Source organism: Eubalaena glacialis, chromosome 14 (genome assembly GCF_028564815.1).
Source record: "Eubalaena glacialis isolate mEubGla1 chromosome 14, mEubGla1.1.hap2.+ XY, whole genome shotgun sequence".
NCBI classification, from domain to species: domain Eukaryota; kingdom Metazoa; phylum Chordata; class Mammalia; order Artiodactyla; family Balaenidae; genus Eubalaena; species Eubalaena glacialis.
The window spans coordinates 9,652,755-9,677,348 of NC_083729.1; positions in this window are offsets into that span (position 1 = coordinate 9,652,755).

Here is a 24,594-nt window from a genome sequence, read left to right on the forward strand (position 1 = left end):
AATAATTATTTATAATTTTTAATGACGATTTCTGATATTCTCATTTTTCACCAGAAGAGGCCACTATGATCCAACTTAATGGATTTATTGTCACACTGAATAATTCTATTTCGTTGAGAAAACTGACAGGCACTTCAAAAGGCAATGATCACAAATGTCTTTCTTTTCTCTCCACCCTCCTTTCAAAAAGCGGCCACCTCGATACCACATATATATGGAATCTAAAAAAAAATGGTTCTGAAGAACTTAGGGGCAGGACAGGAATAAAGACGCAGACGTAGAGAATGGACTTGAGGACACGGGGAGGGGGAAGGGTAAGCTGGGACGAAGTGAGAGAGTGGCATGGACATATATACACTACCGAATGTAAAATAGATAGCTAGTGGGAAGCAGCCACATAGTACAGGGAGGTCAGCTCGGTGCTTTGTGACCACCTAGAGGGGTAGGATAGGGAGAGTGGGAGGGAGATGCAAGAGGGAGGGGATACGGGGATATATGTATATGTATAGCTGATTCACTTTGTTATACAGCAGAAACTAACACACCATTGTAAAGCAATTATACTCCAATACAGATGTTAAAAAAAAAAGGTGGCCACCTCTTCCATCCAAGCATAGTGTTTGTAGAGTACTCTTCCTTCTGAGTCCTTGGAAGAAACCAAGATTTTAGAGATAGACATAGATTTAAGTCTTGGTTCTAGCACAGAGACAAACTGTTTAACCCTGGGAAATAACTTAAATTTGTTCAATTCCACAAAAAGAAACTGACAGTATCTAGCTTGTTTGCTTTTTTTAAAGATTAAATGAGCTATTGCCATTAGAATACTTAAAATAGCACCTGTAACATAGCAGAAGCACACCTCTTAGTGTGCTTAGTTCCTGTACCTCTAGAATCTCTGATGCACTGTTGCTCATACCTGTTGCTGTTGTTTTTTTTTTTTTTTGTCACCAACTATGCTTTAAAGAATCCTAAAATGGTTTATGCACATTTACCTAAAAATGGATGGAAGGCTAAATTCAAGGCTGTTTACAAGGTTAATATAGAGACATATGAATAGTAACTGGAAAGGGGAGATTATGGATTTATCCATTTTCTTCTCTTTAAATTATAATTGTAATTAAATTCTTACCTTTATAATTTTAAAATAACAAACATATACTAACTTTTAATTATAAAATATTAAATTAACAACTCATCTTTCCTTAGATATCTCTTCTATTTCTATAATCATTCAGCAAATGGGTGATGTGAAACTGAAAACTAAAACACTCAAAGCGATGGTCATTTTGTTGCCAACCAACATGGACTCAGGCCATCCTTTTGAGTTGGGGCTATTGAGTTTTGTCTTCTTTTATTATACCACAAGAAAATGTTAATAGAATAGGATTACAATGGACAGAGAGTTATTCAGCACACGAGACGTTAAGATGGAGAAAACCCTTGAAGAGAATGATCAGGAACATGCTTTTCTTTTCTGATCATTGTATTTTGTAGAACGCAGCATGATTAAACTTTTATAAATCTCACACACAAAATTTAGAATTTTGATTGTGTTTGGGAAGGGAGGCTGTAAGTGGATGAACTAGGAAAGGCAGATAAAGGAAGGTGAAAGTTCTTGATACTACTGTAATTCATAATTTAAAACAGTATGTTCATAGTTAAATGGTGAGTTCCTTTAACTATTTTAAATAAAAAATAAATGCATATAAATTTATATATTTGTGTTTATTCTCATGCATATATCAATTCTTATATAATTATAATTTTATTAATTTTCACAAAGTACCTGAAAAACTCATATCTGGAACATGAACAATATTTATCAACATCAAAGGTAAACTACATGAGAGCCATTATTGTATTTTCCAATCTCTGAGTGATTTTTTTTGAGAGTTTTCAGCATATATCTCCATTTCATATACTGTTGCCATTTAATTGGATTTTTTCTTGACTATATTCCCCATACTATACATTTCATACCCATGACGCATTTATTTTGCCACTAGAAGTTTGTACCTTTTAGTCTCCCTCACCTATTTCTCTCCTCCCCCTACTGCCTTCCTTACTAACAAACACCTGTTTGTTCTCTGTATCTATAACTCTGTTTATATTTGTTTTGTTAACAGAGATCCCATATATTATAAAATTCCTCTGAATTGAGTTAAAGAATTATTATTATTGTCATTATCAATAGTGCACAGTTAAAATGATGTATATTTCAAAACTTGATAACTATGAAAGTAAAGTGGAAATATATCATTAGTGAAATAAAACCTTATTGAAAATTTTATTTAATATAAAAAGGCATATAGCAAAAACTAATCACCTGACAACTATCCTATTATCTTTTTTGGAGGTAGAAAAAGTGATCATATTTAAAAGTAAATAAGATGAGGATTAATTATGATAGGAATAACAGTTTTATGGTATGAGTTGACAAATTGCTTATGACTACCTTGTTGAATAATACACAGTGAATGTGAAAATAATAACATATAAAATTTATCCTTGGGTATTATCTGATATAATATACAAATTTGGTAGTCCCAGGGAACATTCTGGTTACATTTTAAAAATCCTCGTGATTAAAATATTCCTGCTTTGCCAGCTCATAGGAATAATCTTTTCAAATAATGACTGGTCCAAGGGCTGAATCTTAAGAATAGCTGGACAACCCAATCAAAAAATGGGCAAAAACTTAAATAGACATTTCTCCAAAGAAGACATGCAGATGGCTAACAGGCACATGAAAATATGCTCAACATCGCTAATTATTAGGGAAACGCAAATCAAAACTACAGTGAGGTACCACCTCACACTGGTCAGAATGACCATCATTAAAAAATATCTACAAATAAAAAAATGTTGGAGAGGGTGTGGAGAAAAAGGAACCCTCCTACATTGTTGGTGGGAATGTAAATTGGTGCAGCCAGTATGGAAAACAGTATGGAGATTCCTCAAAAAATGAAAAATAGAGTTGCCATATGATCCAGCAATCCTACTCCTGGACATATAGCCAGACAAAACTATAATTCAAAATGAAACATGCACCCCTATGTTCACAGCAGCACTATCCACAATAGCCAAGACATGGAAACAACCTAAATGTCCATCAACAGATGAATGGATAAAGAAGATGTGGTATATACATACAATGGAATACTACTCAGCCATAAAAAATGAATGAAATCATACCATTTGCAGCAACCATGGATAGACCTAGAGATGATCACACTAAGTGAAGTAAGCTAGACAGAGAAAGACAAATAACATATGGTATCACTTAGATGTGGAATCTAAAATATGACACAAATGAACATATGTACCAAACAGAAACAGACTCACAGACATAGAGAACAGACTTGTGGTTGCCAAGGGGATTAGCAGATGCAAATTAGTATACATACGATGAATAAACAACAAGGTCCTACTGTATAGCACAGGGAACTATATATAATATCCTGTGATAAACCATAATGGAAAAGAATATGAAGAAGAATGTATATTATCTTTATAATTGAATAACATTGCTGTATAGAAGAAATTAACACAACATTGTAAGTCAACTATGCTTCGATAAAATAAATTTTAAAAAAAGAATAGCTGGAAAGAACTTCTTAGGTGTAAATTAATGAAAAAAATACTGTTTTAATGTTAAATATTTCTTAAAAGGTTTCTTTTTGTTTTGTTTTCAAGAGTCCCTCCTTTAAAAGGAATATTTTCTTTGAAAAGAAAGCTCACAAGTTGGAGTAGAAGAAAAACATAAATGAACATTATTAGTATTTCTACACCAGGCTACCATATATCTGAATTCAGAAATGTGAAGATACATTTCTATTACTGAGTTTTATATCCCCCATTCCATTCCACCCCTAAACATAGAGGTTTATAAGACCTTTCACATCCTAGGCAAATCACCATATTAAAACTTATAGTAGATAAGGCATATGGATTTCTTTTATAAAGAAGAGAAAGGACTATTTATGAATTCAAGATATTTACAGGCAAATCTAGTATAAGAGATTTTACCAATGAAAAAGATCTGGAAAATGATCTCCTCTGGACCAATGTTCTCAAATGAAGACCCTTCCTTTAACACACTCTGACCACATGTGAATATTTAAGACAAGTATAAAACAGAAAAATAATGTAATATTTGCAAGGGAGATAACAACAGTGGATTGAATGTTTTAAATTCATTCTGTAGCTATGAAATTAGAACTAAGACTTCTAGATCAGGATGGCATTAAACACTGTCCAAATTTGATCTGTAATAGTTGCCTCCTTTGAATATGTCACTCTTTATACCAATGGGCACTTTTCTTCATGTGAGGCAGGAAGGATAATATGCTGATGAGGCAGAGAGGTCTGAAAACTATGTTCCTATGATACTCTCCCCACATTCTGGAAACCAATGCTCTGCCAATCTTAATACTGGAACATAGATCTGAAAAGCTCCCTGACCTCCTAAATCCACAGTATAATGCAGACAGACATGCAAGCAGATGGTAACTGCCCACTGTTGTCTGTGGCTATGTGTGCTACAAAGTGTGTCATTACAAGTCTCAAAGGAAGCACAGAGCAAACATCTCCTTGGTATTTCTGGAGTATTGGGGGAGTCTGCATTATCACAAACTCCATTTCCTTTGATTATCTAACTATATATTTCTCAAGAGAGTATAAAAATCCAAAATCAGGAAATCTTGCTACAATGCTTTCTTTGATAAAGCAGTATCTCAATATAACAGCATAATAACGCATAATTATAACATAATAATATAACAGCATATTTCTTTGCTACCTATGGCTCCATATTCTTCATGGAGCTTTAAGCTGTGCTCAAATTGAATATTCTTTTTGAATAATTGGTGGCTCTCTTGAGGCCAACAGAGTGAATGGTTTTAAGTTTGACTCGTGCTGAAAAAGCACACTTAGTCCAACAGATGGCACTGTGCTGTAAATCTGTAAAGTCATAACATTGAAATTAAAAAAAAATACACAATCATTGTCTTTTTTTTCCCTCAAGCAGACTTTATGAAGCATTAATCAATTCAGAGAAGCTAATAAAATGCCTGGGAAATGAATCCCAATGTTATTTAAATTATGGCTGTTTATCAGTAAACAGAAGAAATTTATGGGGCCACTATTGGAGCATACTAAAAGGCAAGCTGATCAAAATACATTTGACCCCTGATGAATTTTTAGGGATATTTTTGATGCAAAGAATAAAGTTTGGATGTGTTTTTATTTGCAGAATGAATTCCATTATTATTTTTCTTTCAAAGGAGTCAACTTTGACAATCCCCTCGTTGAAATCAAGTCGTCTGTCTATGCAGCGACTTCTTTTGTAAAATTTTAAAATCCTGCCAGGCCTTGTCTGAGACACTGGTCTCTTTGTCAGAAGAATGTTTGCTTGCCACAATGAACTAACATTTATTTTTGTTCTAAATTAGAAAAACAATAAGACTGAATTAGCTTGACGTGACATTTAGCTGAACACCACCAGGGATGTTTTCATTGGTGAGGATAAAGAAATAGAAGGAGAGACGGTTCCCAAAAATGAAGCGTGTGCTGCAATCAACAAGGGGCTGATTGAGGGGAGGCTGGTTGGAGACCAGGGGAATGTTTGGATAACAAGAGTCTGAGAACATGTATAAAATATTTTTACAGAGCATTCACAGGCACTGTTTCATTTGGTTCTCAGCAATATTTTAAGGATGAAATTAGCAACTAAAGGAGAGTGAAGTATTGCCATATTCTGATGAGGAAACTGAGTGATGGAAGTTGGCCTTGCCTTAATTCATGGCCCCGTGTGAGAGTACTTGAGACAAGGAAAAATACCATTTTGTTGTTTTTCATTCTGATGACCTGTCAGTGATAAAAAAAAAAAAAAAAAGAGAGAGAGAGAGAAAAGCTTTACTTTAAGAAGTCTGCTTCTATTCGGATTCAGTTTTTTGCATTGTGGGATGACATAGGGTTAGAAGTTATATTCTTGTAAATGAAGACTGTCTTACCCATCACCTTCTATGCCTTAGAAGACAATGTGATATAGTAGGAAAGACACAAAGCCGGGAGTTAGGAAACCTGGATCCTGCCACTTCATCTCTCCGGGCCTGTATTTTCTCATTTATACAATAATAGGGTAGAAACGGTTATTTCTAGAGTCCCTATTAATACAAAAACTCTATTATTATTTCCTTTTTCTAAAGCTGAGCATAACAAATGATGCAAAATTTAATGATTCATTACCACAAATGGTAAATTATATTTTAGAATAAAAGGTTGAATTACTCATTGGTAAGTGTGTGAACATAGTAGTGAATTTCCAGGTTTTCCTGACATCATTAATAGTTTTGGAAATCAATTCAATAGAAGGAATAATTCAACTTCATTCTAAGAGAGCTTGGCTTTGTTCCCTTTCTCCCTCCTTCCTTCCCTTCCTTCTTTCATTCTTCCCACATATATTTATTGAGCAATTACTGTCTGTTAGGTACTATACAGGGTACTGGCGATAAAGCAGTTGTAAATCAAATTTTGACACTGCTTTTTAGGGCTCACAGTTTAGGAGACAATCAAGTTCACCAACAATTAGAACATAGAAAAACAGTGCTAAGGAGGGTGGAAATACAGCCCAACATATGGGGCTGCATCCACCCAGTTCAAAAGTAGAGCCCTCCTCTCTGTGTTCATCAATTTATTTCTTTGCATCTTACCTTTCCCAGGTTTGACAATGGCACCTCCATGGTCTCAAAGACTCTTGTGCCCAGGGGGAAATCTCTAGATACTATCTGCGTTAGCTTCCTAGAATTCCATAACAAAATACCACAAACTGGATGGCTTAAACAACAGAAATTTATTCTTTTACAGTCACGGAGGCTAAATGTTTAAAATCGAGGTTTTGGTAAGGTCATGCTGTCTCCAAAGCCTCTAGGGAAGGGTCCTTCTTTGCCTCCTCTAGCTTCCAGTGGTTACTGGCAATCATTGGAGTTCTTGGCTTGTGGGAACATAGCTCCAACCTCTGCCTCTGTCTTCATGTGATCTTCCCCATGTGTCCTCTGTGTCTTCAAATCTCTGTTTTCAGAAGAGCACCAACCATTGAATTCAGGGGCCACCATAGGACCTCATCTTAAATTGATTATATCAGCAAATGTCCTATTTCCAAATAGGTCACATTCACATTTTCCAGGTGGACATAAATTTTTGCAGGACTCTGTTCAACCCAGTACAAGCCTTAGTAACCTAAGGGAAAAGGAGATACAGAGGAAAGAAGGAAGCAGAAGTAGAGGCTTTAAAGACATATGTATTTTTAATGATTATGCATATTATAGGCGTTTATTAAGAGAAAATGGAACATGGTTTAATAAAACATATGCTTATGCATTTATAATGAATGGTGTTTCCATTTAAATGCTTATAGTACACCGTCAGTTCACAGCTAGGGGGATTCTGTGCTGATCACAGGCATCTATAATCCCGGACCAGGCCGGAATCTTATGAGGGTCAGTAGCTCCATCTTCATTGCCCACAAGGCCGAGTAGAGTGTCCTTTTCATTCCCCTGCTATCCTTCAGAGAAAACACTAATGAGGTGGTTAAAAGAGAAGGGCTACAGGAAAATGCAAAATGCAAAGTCCGAACAATCATAGAGCAGAATAATTAGCCTCCAAATTGTTGAGAATGTGAAGAATTCTTGACAACATAATGATTCCACCAAATATCCTTCCAATTTTCTTCAATTCAAAATCAACCTCAAATTTACCTGTATTACTATTAGAGGTGCCATATTTAATATGAGGGACTTAAGGACAACATAAAATCGTTTTATGGTGGATGTGTTGCTAAGCCCTCAAGTCACACATCAACCTTCTTAAGATGCAGTTTATGTTCTTTTCAGTTTTTTTCAGTTCTTGGAGAATTTTCATTAAGGGAGAATTTGCTTCTGTAAAATGCAAGTAAACTAATGCTCTGAAATTTTAGGCTTTTACCCTTCATGGGTCAGACCCCAGTTGAAGACAAAGTATGGTCTTCATTCCATGGTTTCTTTCCTTTCCTTTTTCTTTTCTTTTCTTTTTTTCTTTTTGCCTTCAGGGACTAAAAATGGTTATATATTGAAAGCTGAAAGTTCCTCAGTGTGTCAACCTGTCCTAAAAGACTATATAGACAGAATTCAAGCTTTGCATCCAAAAAGATATAAAAAGAGCAAATGCTAACTATGTAAGGTGCTTGATTGTGGTAATCATTTTACAATGTATAGATGTATAAAAACATCGAGTTTATAAACCTTAAAATATATAATTTTTATTCACCAATTATACCTCAACAAAGCTAAAAAAAAAAAAGATAAAGCACATTCCATAAGTTCAAAAGGAGTTACTAGAATCATGTGCTTAGGTCCCCAAGCAGCCTAAGGGAGGAGGGAAGAGGAGGTTAAAAATAAATAAGCAGGGGGCTTCCCCGGTGGCGCAGTGGTTGAGAGTCTGCCTGCCAATGCAGGGGACACGGGTTCGAGCCCTGGTCTGGGAGGATCCCACATGCCGCGGAGCGACTAGGCCCGTGAGCCACAACTACTGAGCCTGCGCGTCTGGAGCCTGTGCTCCGCAACAAGAGAGGCCACGATAGTGAGAGGCCCGCGCACCGCGATGAAGAGTGGCCCCCACTTGCCGCAACTAGAGAAGGCCCTCGCACAGAAACGAAGACCCAACACAGCCAAAAATAAATTAATTAATTAAAAAAAAAAAAGAAAAGAGTACATTTTAAAAATAAATAAATAAATAATAAGCAGGCTTGTCCAAGATCCCTCAGAGTTTGGGGCATACTTGAAAGTGGGACAGGAGCTTCTTACCAGCACACGTGGAACTGGACCTTTGGGTGAATTTTATAAACTTCTCAGTTTGCCAATTCAAAAAGGTGCCTTCTGGGTACAGAAGCTCCACGTACGGTGCCCCTTCCTCTCATTTACTCAGGCTGAGCAGAGCTGGATTCCATCCTTCACCCCCTTAGCTGGGCAGCCTCTGCAGCTGTAAGTCACACACCCATAGGGGGCAGACCTGGGCCCGAGTTCTAGGACAGACTTCCTTCAGTCACCCTTCACTTTCCTTAGCGTTGATTACTAATCCTCATTTGCTGTGATGCCCATATCCTTGGTAGAGGAAAGATATTTTAGAAATTGGAGAAATGACAGTTTTATATTTATCAAGAATCAGAGGGCACATGGTTATCTAGCAAGTGTCAAGTATCTAGAAGGTTCTGGGCACAGGGAGCCAGTGAACCCAGTGGTTATTAGCGGGCCTGGCTGGGTCTGGATTCTGACTGGCTCCATCCATTCTAGCTACAAGACTTTAGACAAGTTATGTGAAAAGTTATTATTCCTCTTCAGAAAAGCTGATTTTAGTACCTAAAACATGATTATATGGATTAAAAGGATTAATGCATACAAAGATTATTTTTAAAAAATGAAAAAAAAGTGTTTGGCACATACGAAGCGCTAAAAGTAATGAGCTAAATGTAGAAGCAATGATACTTAGACACTGATCATGAAGAACTTATCATCTCATGAATTTTCCTTTAAATGTTTTGGAAACAATTATTGAATAATCTTCAAGGATTAGTAACTGATTTTACTAATAATATAGAGAAAACCAATAAAGCAATGTTTGTCTAATGGCTTTTCCTTCATTCATAAACACACAATTATATGTCTTAAATCTAATTGTGGGTTGAATATATTTGATGCTCAAGGTAAGAAAAGCACTTTAATTCCAATGGGAGTAAATTAATATTTCGTCTGCCTCCATTTGTGTGTATGTGTGTGGGCGTGCATGTGTTGTGTGGGGCGAGAAGAGAGAATGAATTTTGAAGGTCTTAATTTTTCTTTTAATCCTGCTTAAAGTAAATGAGAGAGGCTTCTGGATTCTTTCTCAGGGAGAAGTAACTTTGACCCTGCTGATAATCTCTGTGTTCAGGTCATTGATTTTACACCTAACAAAATCTTAAGGATTTTTAGGAATTAAATCTGAGATAATATTAGGAAGAAGAGTTTCCATTTAAAAAACTCCAGACCTTTATGTCTTGAAGTTTTTTATTTGTTTGGTTGGTTTTTGGTTTTTGAAGTAAATACTGTGGTCATATCTATGGCTATCAATGTTCTCCACCTGAAATATTCACCTGTAAACTAGCATAATTCTTGCACAGGTTGCCCTTGAATGTCTGCATAGCTGCTGAGTATTCCACAGGAGAGAGGCTCATTGCTGAGTCTCTGAACTGACCATTATTATTCTGGAAAACTTTTCAAGGCCCTGGGTCTGGTCTTCATGCTTGTGGGCTCAAAGAAACCTGACTGCTCGCTACACCCAGCTCAGATCTATCCGTATGACAGCTTCACGTAGACTGACCTAAGGATGCTGACCCTTGGACCAGAAAGCTAATTTCTTATTTCTTTACTTTCTTCATTTGCACTAAAAAAGAGGCCAACATCTTTGTGACCTGAGCTGTCCTTAACTATTGGCAAATTGTTCTGGAACACTAAATAATCAGAAGGTGACTTTGTGATTTTGAAATGAGAAAAATCTCTTTCCTTGTAGGGCAGATTCCAAGAAGTGGATTTACCATGTCAAATGGAATTAACCTGACTAAAAGCACTGTGTGAAAGGACTAATCTTTTCTATCCTCTGCTAGCATTGAACATTGTAATTTGATTAGCTTTGTAGTTTGAAAACCACAATGATATATCAGTATACACCCTATCAGAATGGCTGAAATAAAAATGTGACACCACCAAATACTTCTGAGAAACTGAACTCTCATACATTACTGGTGGGAATATAAGGTGTTACAGTCAATCTGGAAAACTGTTTGGCAGCTTTTTATAAAACGAAACATACAATTACCATATGACCCAGCAATTGCACTTTTGGGTGTTTATGCCAGAGAAATATCAAACAGCTACTGAAATTATACAATAGAGGTAAATGTATTAAGTTGCAGCAATGTTGCCAATAATTATTAACTGAAAATTCTTGATTATAAAACTGAATAATAAAATTTTTATAAAGAAAAAGTGTATAAAGTGTATAGAAAATTGTCTAAGAGGATGTATATCGAAATATCGTTATTGGGCAGTCAAACGGTAGGTGTTTTTGGTTATTGTGATTCTAAAATTTCTAATTGTTCTGAATGATCCTAAATTACTTGTATAATGCAAAACAATATTTTTAATATATTTTTAAAAGCACATTTTTGATTGTACATACATTTAAAAATTCTTCCTGTTATTATTTTTAATTGTTATTAACATCAAACACCCAATAAATGTCTGTTGTCTTCTTTAAATTAAACATTTTATTTTGAATGGTATCGTCACATGTGATTGTAAGAAATAATACTGGGAGATTTTGTGTATCCTTTTCACAGGTTCTTCTAATATTAACCTCTTGCAAAATTATAGCATAAAATAGCATCACAGCCAGGATACTGGTATTGATATAATCCACAGGTCTTATTCAGATTTCCCAGTTTCATTTCTACTTCTTAGTGTATGTGCATGTGTGTGTGTGTTTAGTTTTAGGTAATTTGATCACATGCGTAGATTAGTGCATCCGTCACCACAAGGATCTCTTGTGTTATCCTTTTATAACCACATCCACCTCCATCCTGCCATCCCCATCCCAGTCTCTAACCTCCGGAAACCAATAATTTATTCTTCATTTCTATAATTTTGTCATTTCAAGAATGACGAAATGGAATCACACAGTATGTGACCTTTCAGATTGGCTTTTATCACTCAGCATAATTCCTCAGCAACTCATATAAGTTGTTGCATGTACCAACTGTCCATTGCTTTTCATTGCTGAGTAGTATTCCATTGTATGCATGGTTGTACCAGTTTGTTTACCCATTCACTCAATAAAGGACAGCTGGTTCATCTCCAGTGTTTTGCTATTATGATGAAGCTATGATGAACATTTGTGTACAGGGTATGGTGTGACCATATGTATTTTTCAATGAATAATTATTGGCAACATTGCTGCAACTCAATACATTTACCTCTGTGCAATTTCAGTAGCTGTTTGAAATTGAATACATGTATATATTCTTTATAGAGGAGGAATGGTTGTGTGAAATGAGAAGCAGCTTTGCAATTAGACACAAGCTGATCTTTCATTCAGTTTAGCCATTTACTGATTGTGTAATCCTGAGTAAGCCACCCCAGCATTTGGAGTTTCAATTTTATTATCTGGAAAATGGAATTAATTACAACTTGTAAATTTGTTATAAGGGCACATAAGCATTTGGTTCATAGTAGGTGCTCAATAAATCATGACTGCTGTTTTTGGAGGTCAGGACAACATCTCTTGGGTATTCATAGAGCTACAATTTTGCGTTTGTGCTGAGAAAGTAGAGCATTTGATTCTCAGAGCAGCGACGCTGGGCCCTTGCTGGGCTGTGAGTCATTCGGGGATTACTAACAAATGAAAGGCCAGCTCCTCTGAAATCTCTGTGTAACTCTATTTATAGTCCACAGAAACCTTTATTCCTACTTTGGCAGCATGATTTCATGATTCCTTCTACTCTCATTTATTACACACACCACATACAGAAACGCACAGGTTTACTTAATTCTTAGGATTATTACTAGGGTTGACCTTCTCCCTACGTTAAGTCTGTTCCAGTAAGTTTGATAAGATTTTCTTCAGATTTCTCTGGCGTCTTCCGCCTTGGTGCAGGACTTCATTAAGTTTCACGTAGAGTGTTCTAACAGCCCAGTAACCATTCTCTCTACCTCCACATGCTCCTCCTGAGTCTGTCCTTTTCAGGATAGCCAGAGTGAGCTTTCTTAAAATAAGGATTTTCTAATTTTATTATGCAGCTTTTGATATTTGAAGCAATTATCCCAGTGAGTAATGAGATGTCCTGCAGGATTATTGTGTGCAAGAAGAGGCTTGTGAGACTTGAACAAGGATTAAATTGGCTTTGATGCTTACATAGAGTGCTTTTTATTCGCTGTAACCCAGAGTAGGAAGTTCCAAGTCCACTTTATAGGAGGAAGAAAGGATGAAACAACTCAGGACATGAGGGGAGATAACTCTGGCGAGATTATTCTCGTGTGGCATCACATTTTCCAAGTCATCTGTGAGTATTGTGGCTGCCATGATAATTGGGATATACCCATTTAGTGAGAAAAATGATAGGAGAAGAGATTAAATACAGACCACTTCCAAGCATGTATAAAAACTGGGCACTCAGCATCAACAACAACAAAGAATTAATATTTTTGAACACCAAGTTTGAGCAGGTTGCCTTCCAAATGCTGTCTCATTTAATCCTCATAGTAATTTTACAAAGCAAGGATTATCTTCCCGACTGTAAAGATGAGAAGTTAAAGGCTTGGAGATGCACCGTAACTTGTCCCAGAAATCTCGCTAGCAAATGTTAAACCCAAGTCTTTCTGAACTCCTCGGCATTACTCTTTCCTTTGCATCACCCAGCCTCTTGGTAGTAAAATCTCATCTCCCAATAGTCTCCATCCAACGTTTATGAATGTAACTTTCCACAATACTTTCACTCCACTAAATATTTAATAGATATTTATAGCATATATGACAAATGACACTTCTCCCCTCTCCAAGTTTTAATCTTAACTAGTTATTGTTGTTTCCCCTCTTGCATACCTGTTTTCTAAGTGCAATGCAATTGTCATCCTCCCGTGAAAGGTGAGGGGCAGAAGGAGACATAGCCTCGGAATTACGGAGTGTGTGGACAGGGCAGTTGCATGGGGCATCTGAAATCCTCTAGTCCAGAGATGCTTAACCTTGCAGCAGACAGTTCACTATTTCCTCCTGGGCACCATAAGTAATTAATGTAATTATTTCCACACTAACTACATAATAAAGACTAAGATATAGCACCAAATTAAATAATGTATTACTTTAAATTTCTTAAAGACATCAATTTTCTATTTTTCATAGTACACAAATAGATGATCTAAGTCATAAGCATAAATTTTAATTAATTAAACCATAGGACTGACCTCATAGTTCTTCTGTTAATGACCACTTGTTATTTGCTGTGTGATCTTTTACTACACGTATTTAATAGCAGACTGTATGTTTAAAGAGTATGGGACAGATACTTGTATGCCTACTTGCTAATAATTTTCTGCATCCCACCTAGTACCCCACACCAACACAAATAGGAACTGAAAAAAAATAAACTATGATAAACTTTTAGTACATAGATTGCAGGTCATTAACGTCCCAAGGAAGCATAGTCATTGTTGAGTGGAAGCAAAGTCTACTTTAGACTGATAATCTCATTTTTTGAATTGGGCAAAATGAGATCTAGAAAAAGGACATAATTTGAACTGTCAAACTATTTTTACTTGTGAAGTTTATCACTGCTGGTTTTAATCCTTTTACTATTTCTCAGGGGAAAATGATGCTTTGGTAAACCACATTTCTAGGGCTCTCTGCTGGAGATATGATTGAACCCTCTCTGCTTTATGTATGTGCACACACACACAAATGCACACTCATACACAACGTTGTCATTGCTTAAAGACCATGCTGGCTTTTTCCTTTTAAAAAACCAATGTGTATTTGTCCCTGAGCAATTTAATAAATGGTCACAAATTCTAAAGAGGAAAATAAAAAGTATCATTATTTTCCTACTAACTTAAACAATAAATTTGTTTAGGAGAAAATGATGAAAATTTTAAAAATAAAGCTTTTTTTTACAGTAGGTCATAATTGTACTAGCATTCACCAAGATTTCAATGAATTTGTCAAGAAGTTATGCCTATACTCTATGATTTTAACTAATGTTTTTACATTACTTAAATTGAACAGTGTTTTTTGAAAGGGAAATAAAACCAGTTGCAATGACAAAAAGACTGAGCTTCAGTCTACAAATCTCTCCATTTGAGAATTAACCTCTATGAAAGATAAGCTTCTCACTCGTGGCCTCATTCCTCTATCAAATACCCAAAGATCCACTACTCAGTCAATACATTTTATCTTTTCAAATTAAGTCCTCCTGTAGTGAGCCTGATAAAGATGATTTAAGTAGTTGAAAAAACATGATTTTATCTTCATTTTCTAAGTTACATTTTATTGAAATGAATGTTCTTCCCCTTCCTATTTTCTTTTTAATTTCAAAGACCAGGGTTTAAAGTTGATTAACCAGGGACTTCCCTGGTGGCACAGTGGTTAAGAATTCGCCTGCCAATGCAGGGGACACGGGTTCGAGCCCTGGTCCAGGAAGATCCCACATGCTGCAGAGCAACTAAGCCCACGTGCCACAACTACTAAGCCTGTGCTCTAGAGCCCACGAGCCACAACTACTGAGCTCACGTGCCACAACTACTGAAGCCCGCATGCCTAGAGCCCGTGCTCCGCAACAAGAGAAGCTACAGCAATGAGAAGCCCGCTCTCTGCAGCGAAGAGTAGCCCCCGCTTGCCGCAACTAGAGAAAGACTGTGCGCAGCAACGAAGACCCAACGCAGCCAAAAATTAATTAATTAATTAATTATTTAAAAAGTTGATTAACCACCATTATTAAACTCAACTGCATATAAATGAGAACAGATTTTCTTCTGAGAGAATATACTTTTAATCTTCAAAGAAAAAGTACTATCTGCTACTTAGATCCATTTGAGAGGACTTAGAGAAATCTGGCCTCCTATTGGTAGGAGTTCAGAAAGAGGCCCAAATTCTGCATGTTACAAAAAAGAGCCTGGATAAAGGAGCCAGTAGAATAGAATAGAATCTCCATGGTGTCATGGAGACTGGGATCTGGGGAAAAGAGGGGATTTGGAGCCTAGGAAGCCTTCTGGCTGTCAGTCAAGGGCATTCCCTAGAAACTCCTCTGCTTCTAAAAAGGTCTGCAAAAAGTGATATAATCTGGTTAATTAATTGTCATTAATTACATTAGGGCATTATTGTCTAATTCAAAAGAAGGGAGGCTTCCAGTTAAATAGAGTATTCCATGTTAGAAGCTGATTCGGGACCCTTTATTAACCTATTAAAGGGCCAGGAATTCTCTGACCTATGAAGAAACAGTGGAGTGAAGGGTGTTACATGGGATTCTTGAGAGGTAAACCCATTGCCCATGTTATGACTGACTAAGAACGTTTATGTGAATTTGGACCCTGTCACCCTGGGTAGTGGTGTGAGGCATCACCGCTTGGTGCTTGCTAAGTTGAGTTAGATTTCTCAGTTTAACTATGTGACTAGCAGGTAGGCATGATTATTACAACAGCCAATCTTTGAAACAAAGGTTATCATCTTTTTTTTAGTTCTAGGCAAGTCAATACAGGAAGAAGGTGATACAGCAGAGTTTTAAAATCAGAATAAAAGGGCTCTGTGAGACAAGGTGACATCAGGCAGACATTGAAGCCAAAGACTGAAAGTATAACTGAATCAGTGATGACATGACATCTTCTTAATCACCCCTTTACATCTCAGTAGAGGTAAGCAACGTAACCAAGACTGAGATGGTCATTTTAAGATCAGACCTAGTTAGAAACAGAGGTAGAGGGACTAAGAAGCATGTGAGGTCAATCCAGATTTTTCTGCAAAACTATTTTATTTGCCTATCCTAAAGAACAACTAGAAGGTGGGAGAGGGGTTGATCAGAGAGAGCAAGAGTGAGAGAGAGCAGATCACCTCCTGCAAAAGCAGGCTATAGGTAACCACGAACCATAGGTAAGAGAGAGAGGAAGTCTTACTCTGGAACAAATATTTGAATGAAGCATTCATTTTGTTCAAATACTGGTTAGGACTATTAAAAATTGTGTGTTTTTTTAGGTCTGAAAAATGACTATAGGATTATGTAATTACTTAAGAACAAACTTGGAAAACACGTACCAAGATATGCTCCAATTTCCATCCTGGAATGGGGAAAGAATATTCCCATGTAACTCAAGTTAGAGTAATGGTGGGAGATGAAATAAAATTTTGTTTTGTAGTATTTTATGAGTTAGTTTCAGCATAATTGTTATAGAAGAAAGGAAGTATAGGAAGTGAAGGGAAATTGAAAAGGAAGAAGGAAAGTACACAGATGAATTTTCTTTTTTCCTTATTATACATGAATTTAAGAAACAAATGATTCTTTTTTCCTTATCATACCTAGTCTGAGGACCAGAGGATCGATTTGCCCAAACTTTCTGAATATATTTAAGAGATATATTCTATATTCTACATTCTATTCTGTATCTATTGAATCCAAGATAGTACTCATGTCCCTTTATACCTTATTCTTATTTCTTTCATTTTGAATATATTCAGTTTTAAAATAATTGTATTTAAAGGAAGTAAAAAATAAATAATATATGGGGATTAAAACTTTTGATTTTTTTCTAATCTACTCTGTGCATCAAAATTTTAAAACAATTTTAGTTTAATATTCAGCTAAGCATCTGTGAACTATTGAATATAGTAAAAATGTATCAGAAACTAATTCTTTCAGCCAGCAACAAACCCAAATATACCCAATTAATAAATTAGCTCTTCCCAGGAATCTATGGTGCATTAACAACAAAATGTGCTTATAGAAAATGTTGTTTTGGAGTACTGGAGAATTATCCCAGTGAACATTGCTGTAATTATAATTATGAATTAAAATAATAGTAGCTCCCCTGAGGAGTACAAAACACTTTTCTGAGAATTTTTTAATGATTTCAATCTGAGCTTAAAATTTTTCCTCCAGAGTCAAAACAGAAGAAGAAAGAAACAGTTTATCAAAAATGAACCAGGAAATAAATTATGAGAAATGCTCAGAGCTAAAGAACCAACAGAGAAATTCAGAGAGCAAGAACTTTGCATCCACACTCTATAGATTTAAATAGGTATCAAACTGAAGAAAAAATTCAATAAAGGATGGACCAATAGGTCAAAAAATATTGGTAAGCTAAATATTATTTTTAAGGTGCTACAATATGCCTTGTGCTGAATTAGGGTACTTTGCAAGAAGAAAAAACAGAAAGACACAATCTTTATGCTACTGAGGAGCATACAGGAGAGTTAGAAAAAAAAATAAAGCTATTACATTTCATTAAATTTTTAATGAAATATTTGGCTGTGTGGAAATCAAATAAAATGCTATAGGAATTTTTGGGATGATGAGAGCTACTTAAAGAGGCCAAAGAAGGCTGACATAGTCAGAGAGGGCTTTATAAAGTGTTATCTAGCTTAAAAGATTATTATAGTATGGGGTAAAATACTTCCCTCAGTAATATACATGGATATTCTACAGGATCTGATGTGGTCATTATCCCATTCATATCCCTAATCTCCTGATGGGCACATAATAACATCCACAATAAAGGTAGTTAGATCAACCACTTATAAAGTAGAAGTAAGGTTAAAAGACAAAAATAGTAAGATCCTCTATATCTACAATAAGTAGTTAAAGAATACACACAAAAAGATGTAAAATACGATGTCAAGAACATTAAGGAGGGGGCAGTAAAAATTCAGGGTTGTTAAAATGTGTTCAAACTTACGGGATCAGCAACTTAAAATTATGATGTACTATACTAAAGGATAAAAGGACTAGGAAAAAAAGAACAAACAAAGTTAGTAGGAGGTAAGAAATAATCAAAAAATTTAGTAGGAGTTAAGAAATAATAAAAAATCAAAGTAGAGATAAATGAAATAGAGACTAAAAAATTGAAACAATCAATAAAACTGAGATGGTTCTTCGAAAAGATAAACAAAATTGAGAAACTTTTAGACAAACTCATCAAGAAAAAAAGAAAGAGGAACCAAATAAATAAAAACCAGAAATCTAAAAGGAGAAATTGCAACTGACATAACAGAAATACAGAGAATCATAAGAGACTACTATGAACAAGTTATATGCCAATAAAATGGGCAACCAAAAAGAAATGGAAAAATTCCCGAAATGTAAAATCTTGCAATATTGAATCTGGAAGAAAAAGAAATTATGAACAGACCAGTTACCGGTAGTGAAGTTGAATGAGTAATTTTTAAAAACTCCCAACAATAGTGCACCTGGGGCGGCGGGGGCACACGGTCATCCAGCTACCCCACGGACCGCAGCCCGGCCACCGGCGTCCTCAGTTGCCAGGAGTTTCAGGGTCAAAGTGCAGCGGGTGGCAGTGCCTGACATCACTGCTGCCCACCGGCCCAGACTACGCTTTCCAGGGCCTGTTTGGGGAATGGAGGGAGGGGAGGCCCGCAGAAAGGCCCCAAATGTCGGCCCCAGCCACCTGATTCTTTTCCCTTATGGGTTATAAGATACTGAGTATAGTTCCCTGTGCTATATATATTGCTACAGGCCAGGAAACATTAATTTGGAGGAATTATATAGCTAATTCCTCAGAAAGAGCACAAAGTCCAGAATTAGGAAGTTACCAAACTAAAGAACAGGCTATTGGGACTTCCCTGGTTGTGCAGTGGTTAAGAATCCACTTGCCAATGCAGGGGACATGGTTTCGATCCCTGGTCCAGGAAGATCTCATGTGCCACGGAGCAACTAAGCCTGTGAGCCACAACTACTGAGCCTGCTCTCTAGAGCCCGTGAGCCACAGCTACTGAGCCTGTGTGCCACAACTACTGAAGCCTGCACACCTAGAGCCCGTGCTCTGCAACAAGGGAAGACACAGCAATGAGAAGCATGCATACTGCAATGAAGAGTAGCCCCTGCTCGCTGCAAATAGAGAAAGCCCGCGCACAGCAATGAAGACCCAGTGAAGCCAAAAATAAATAAATAAAATAAATAAATTTATAAAACAAACAAACAAACAAAAAACCCCAACAAACAAAAATCCAGGACCAGAAGTCTTCACAGGTGAATTCTACCAAACATGTAAAGAAAAGTTAAAACCTATTCTTCTCAAACTCTTCCAAAAAATTGCAGAGGAAGGGATGTTTCTGAACCCATTTAATGAGCTGAGCATGACCCTGATACAAAAATCAGACAAAGATACCACAAAAAAGAAAATGATAGGCCAATATCACTGATGAACATAGATGCAAAAATCCTCCACAAATATTAGTAAACTGAATTCAACAATACATTAAAAGGATCATACATCATGATCAAGTGGGACTTATCCTAGGGATACAAGGATGTTTCAATATCTGCAAATCAATCAATGTGCTATACCACACTAACAAGCTGAAGAATAAAAATCATATGATCGTCTTAATAGATTAATAGCAGAAAAATTTTTGACAAAATTCAACATCCATTTATGATAAAAAAAACTCTCAACAAGGTGAGTATAAATGGAACATACCTGAACATAATAAAGGTTATATATGACAAGCCCACAGCTGGAATCATACTTAATGGTGAAGAGCATTTCTAAGATCAGGCACAAGACAAGATGCCCACTCCTGCCACTTTATTCAATATAGTATTCAAAGTTCTAGCCACAGTAATCAGACGAGAAAAAAGAAATACAAGGAATCGAAATTGGAAAGGAATAAGTAAAACTATCACTGTTTGTAGATGTCATAATACTATACATAGAAAATTCTAAAGACACAATAAAAAAACTACTAGAACTCATCAATGAATTTGGTGAAGTATTAGGATACAGAATTAATATATAGAAATCTGTTGCATTTCTATACACTCACAATGAACTCTCAGGAAGAGAAATTAAGAAAACGATCCCATTTACAACTGTATCGAAAAGAATAAAATACCTAGGAATAAATCTCACTAAGGAGGTAAAAGACTTGCACTGGGAAAACTGTAAGACACTGATGAAAGAAATTGAAGATAACACAAACAGTAGGAAAGATATACCACACTCATGGATTAGAAGAATTAATATTGTTAAAATGAACATACTACCCAAGGAAATCTACAGATTCAATGCAATCCCTATCAAAATATCAATGGCATTTTTCACAGAACTAGAACAAATAATTCTAAAATTTGTATGGAAACAAAAACGACCCCGAATAGTCATAAGAATTTTGAGAGTGAAGAACAAAGGTGGAGGTATCATGCTTTCTGATTTCAAACTATACTTCAAAGCTAGTTATCAAAACAGTATGGCATGGGCACAAAAACAGAAAAATAGATCAATGGAACAGAAGGTGGAGTCCAGAAATGAACCCACACTTATCAGATCAATTACTCTATGATGAAGGAGGCAAGGATATACAATAGAGAAAAAAATCTCTTCAATAATGTCCTGATATTTTATCAAATTCATTGATTGTAGGCAGGCGATCAAACGGAAGCTGTTTCCAAGATGGTGTGAAGTCAGCAGCAGCATTTTATGTACCTCTCAAGTAGACTTGTGTGGATGTGCCTGTGGCATGTGAAAGAGGCCAGAGGGAGTGGATACTTAGACGGATTGTTATATTCACCTTATGCTTGTCTCCTTCTAAGACATTTTAGTAGTATTTCCCAAACCAGTGTTTGCAACTATGTGTGTTTACTTTGCTTTCTTCTTTTATTCTCTTCATTTGTGTATGTCTTCAGTTATGGAAAGCAGTGCATACTTTTTTTCTCATTTTATATCATTATTTGTACTTATATATTCAGTTATATGAGACTTAGAAAGTAAAGCTTAATAAGTCCGAACAGAAGTGTTATTTGCCAAAGAGAAATAGGAATACAGTGTTCACTACAGAGCAACATATGTAAAGAAGCAACAGGTACTTACATAATTATGCAAAAAGTTGGCTAAAACACACATACATTTATTAATAAATGAAGGTATTGAAAGGTTATGAAAAACAGCCACTTACTTGGATGGAATTATTCATGTGCAGAAAAGAAATATAATGGACATAGAATGCTATACGATTGCCCAGAGAGAGAGTCCAAGATATGTCAGTGTGGTTTAGCCAATAAAGATAAAGCTTAGTGATACCATGCTGTAGTGAGCATTAATAGAGTAGAATTTTCCATATAATTTAAGTCAGCTTTTGACAGAAGCCAAAAATAAAATGTTTTTTACTGAGCAGTGTATGTTCTGAAGGACAGGTCATGTTCCTAAAAGGCATTCTATCCTCAGATTCCTCATGTGTCATCGGGACACAGTGATATGTACCGCAAAGTGCTGCTCTGTGGATTAAATGAAAAACAGGTATGCAATGTATTTAGAGCCATAAGAGGTATATTAAACCTGAGTTATAAGGAAAAGATCTATAAGGTCACCCCAGGGGTCCCTGTTTCTCATGCCCAGGACATACACATCTATCTTTTGCAGACACCACTCTCCTCAAATCCTATATCTTCCAAACCTTAATGTTTTGATTACTGGTCCATGTTAAAAATGCTTACACCTTTTCTCATGATCTGCTTCTATGGTGGGAAATGATATCTCTTTCTCTTTGAAGGAAAATCCCAGTGAGATGGACAGTGTCACTTGTCTATAACGGTACCACTTGTCTATAACTCTGCTGAGATATTTGGTAATCCTGCCACTCTTCCTGCATCTCCACACAGTGTCCTACTTTGCTAAGGGTGAGATGCACAACATCTCAAGTATAACAGCTTTGCCAACTCAGCATCACCAATGAGAATGCTGCTGGAAGCTACTATGGACCTAATGGATTTCACAGGTGTGTCTGTGTGTGTTAATTTGTGTGATATTTAATATAGTTCTTAATGTATTTCTTGGCCTATTTAATCTCTGTATTGTCTTCTATTCATAGTCAAGCACTTTTCCTACTTCAGCACACTCAAATAATAATAACTTTCCGTAATGCATTCAGTTTATAAAGCACGTTCACGTCTATGAGTACATTTGATCTTCAGAGCAGCCTTGTGAGTTTGGCTAGGTAAAAATTATTTTCTCCTTTCATGGAAGGAGAAACTGAAGCTCAACTGTGCAAGGGATTTCTCTAAGGTTAAACAGCTATGATGTGTTTAGGCTATATCTCAAACAGATATTCTTGCCTATCCAAGTCAGTTTATTCTAAAACATTTAGTTTTAAAAATCTATAACATTTTTTCTAATCAACTTTATTTCTATTACTTGAGAAAATTTGTTTGTTTTAGCTTTTTTTCCTCCAGAGTACAAATATTGTTTCTAGATTATAAATTTAATAGCATAATTTGTATGTAAATTAGGGCTTCATTCATTCATTGATTTACTGATTCAAACCATCGGTCATTCTTTCACCAAATATTGATTTAGTCCATGGTATAAAGTTAGTCAAAAAAAGAGTTTAATAACACTTGAGAGAGCAGCATTATTTAAGAAGTCACTGTATGAACTAGAATTATATATAAAATAACCAGGTGGCAATCTAACCACAGTTTCATATACTGATGTACAACTTGGGAGTTTGTTAAATTTGGCATTCTTCTGCATAAAGGAATTATGTATTTTCCTCATTTATTTATTTAATTTTTTATTGTCTATTCACATTAGAATGGACTCGTGGATATTTATTTTATACTCTAGGTTATAATCCAACACTAGTTTATTTGATTGTTCAAATTCTTCCATTTTGCCTTTCAGTTGACTCCTCTCCTTTTGACATATCCCCTTCATTGTGGATTTCTTTTTTTCTTTTTTTTTTTTTTTCTTGAGCACTTTCTTACTTTTTGGCAATACAAAATGCTCCAGGCTCATTTTGTATATTTCCTACTCCAATCTTAGAATCAGGAATTTCTCAAAGAACCCTGGTTCCTTTTATTGAAGAATAGTATTAGATACCAAGATCTGGGCCCCTAGACATGATCATTGCTACTGAGATGTCATTGCTTTTAGACCTTCTCAACTGACAGAGCAAGGTAAAATCTATCCTAACCAGTGTATGTTCATATATCTGTATATATTTCTATCTGTAACTATCTTTATCTATATTAAGCTAAACCAGTGTTTTGCCTTTTCCATTTTGTCATATAGTTGGAATCACACAGTAGGTAGCCTCTTTCATACAGACTGGCTTCTTTTACTTAGTAATAATCATTTAAGATCAGTTCATATATTTCCATGGCTTGATAGCTCATTTCTTTTTATTTTGCGCCAGTTTTTTGCATAGATACATTTTTCAAATCAGTTGGGTAGTTGTACTAGTTTCCTAGGGCTGCCATAACAGAGTACCACAAATTGAGTGAATTTATTCTCTCACAGTTCTGGAAGCTAAGAGTCTAAAATTATGATTTCAGCAGGTTTGGCTCCTGCTGGAGGCTCTGAGGTGGAATCCGTGCTATGCGTCTCTCCTACGTGCCAGTGGTTGTTGAGAATCCTTGGTGTCCCTTGGTTTGTAGACACATCTCTCCAATCTCTGCCCCTGTCTTGTCATGTTACTCTCCCATGTGTCTCTCTTCTCTTCTTATAAGGACATGAATCACACTGGATCAAGGACCCACTCTCTTCCAGTACGACCTCATCTTAACTAATTACATCAACAATGACTTTATTTCCAAATAAGATCACATTCTGAGATTCTGGGAAAGATATGAATTTTTGAGAGATACTATTCAACTAAGCACTGTAGTTATGCTGGGCTTTTGGTTGTTTGTTTACACTATAAAGATATACTCAACATACTTATACACCACATAGCACAGATTTGATAGGACTCTGATAGTCACACACAATGCTTCATCTGAGGGGAATTGCTGAAAAGAATTGATCCGATGTTCTTAAA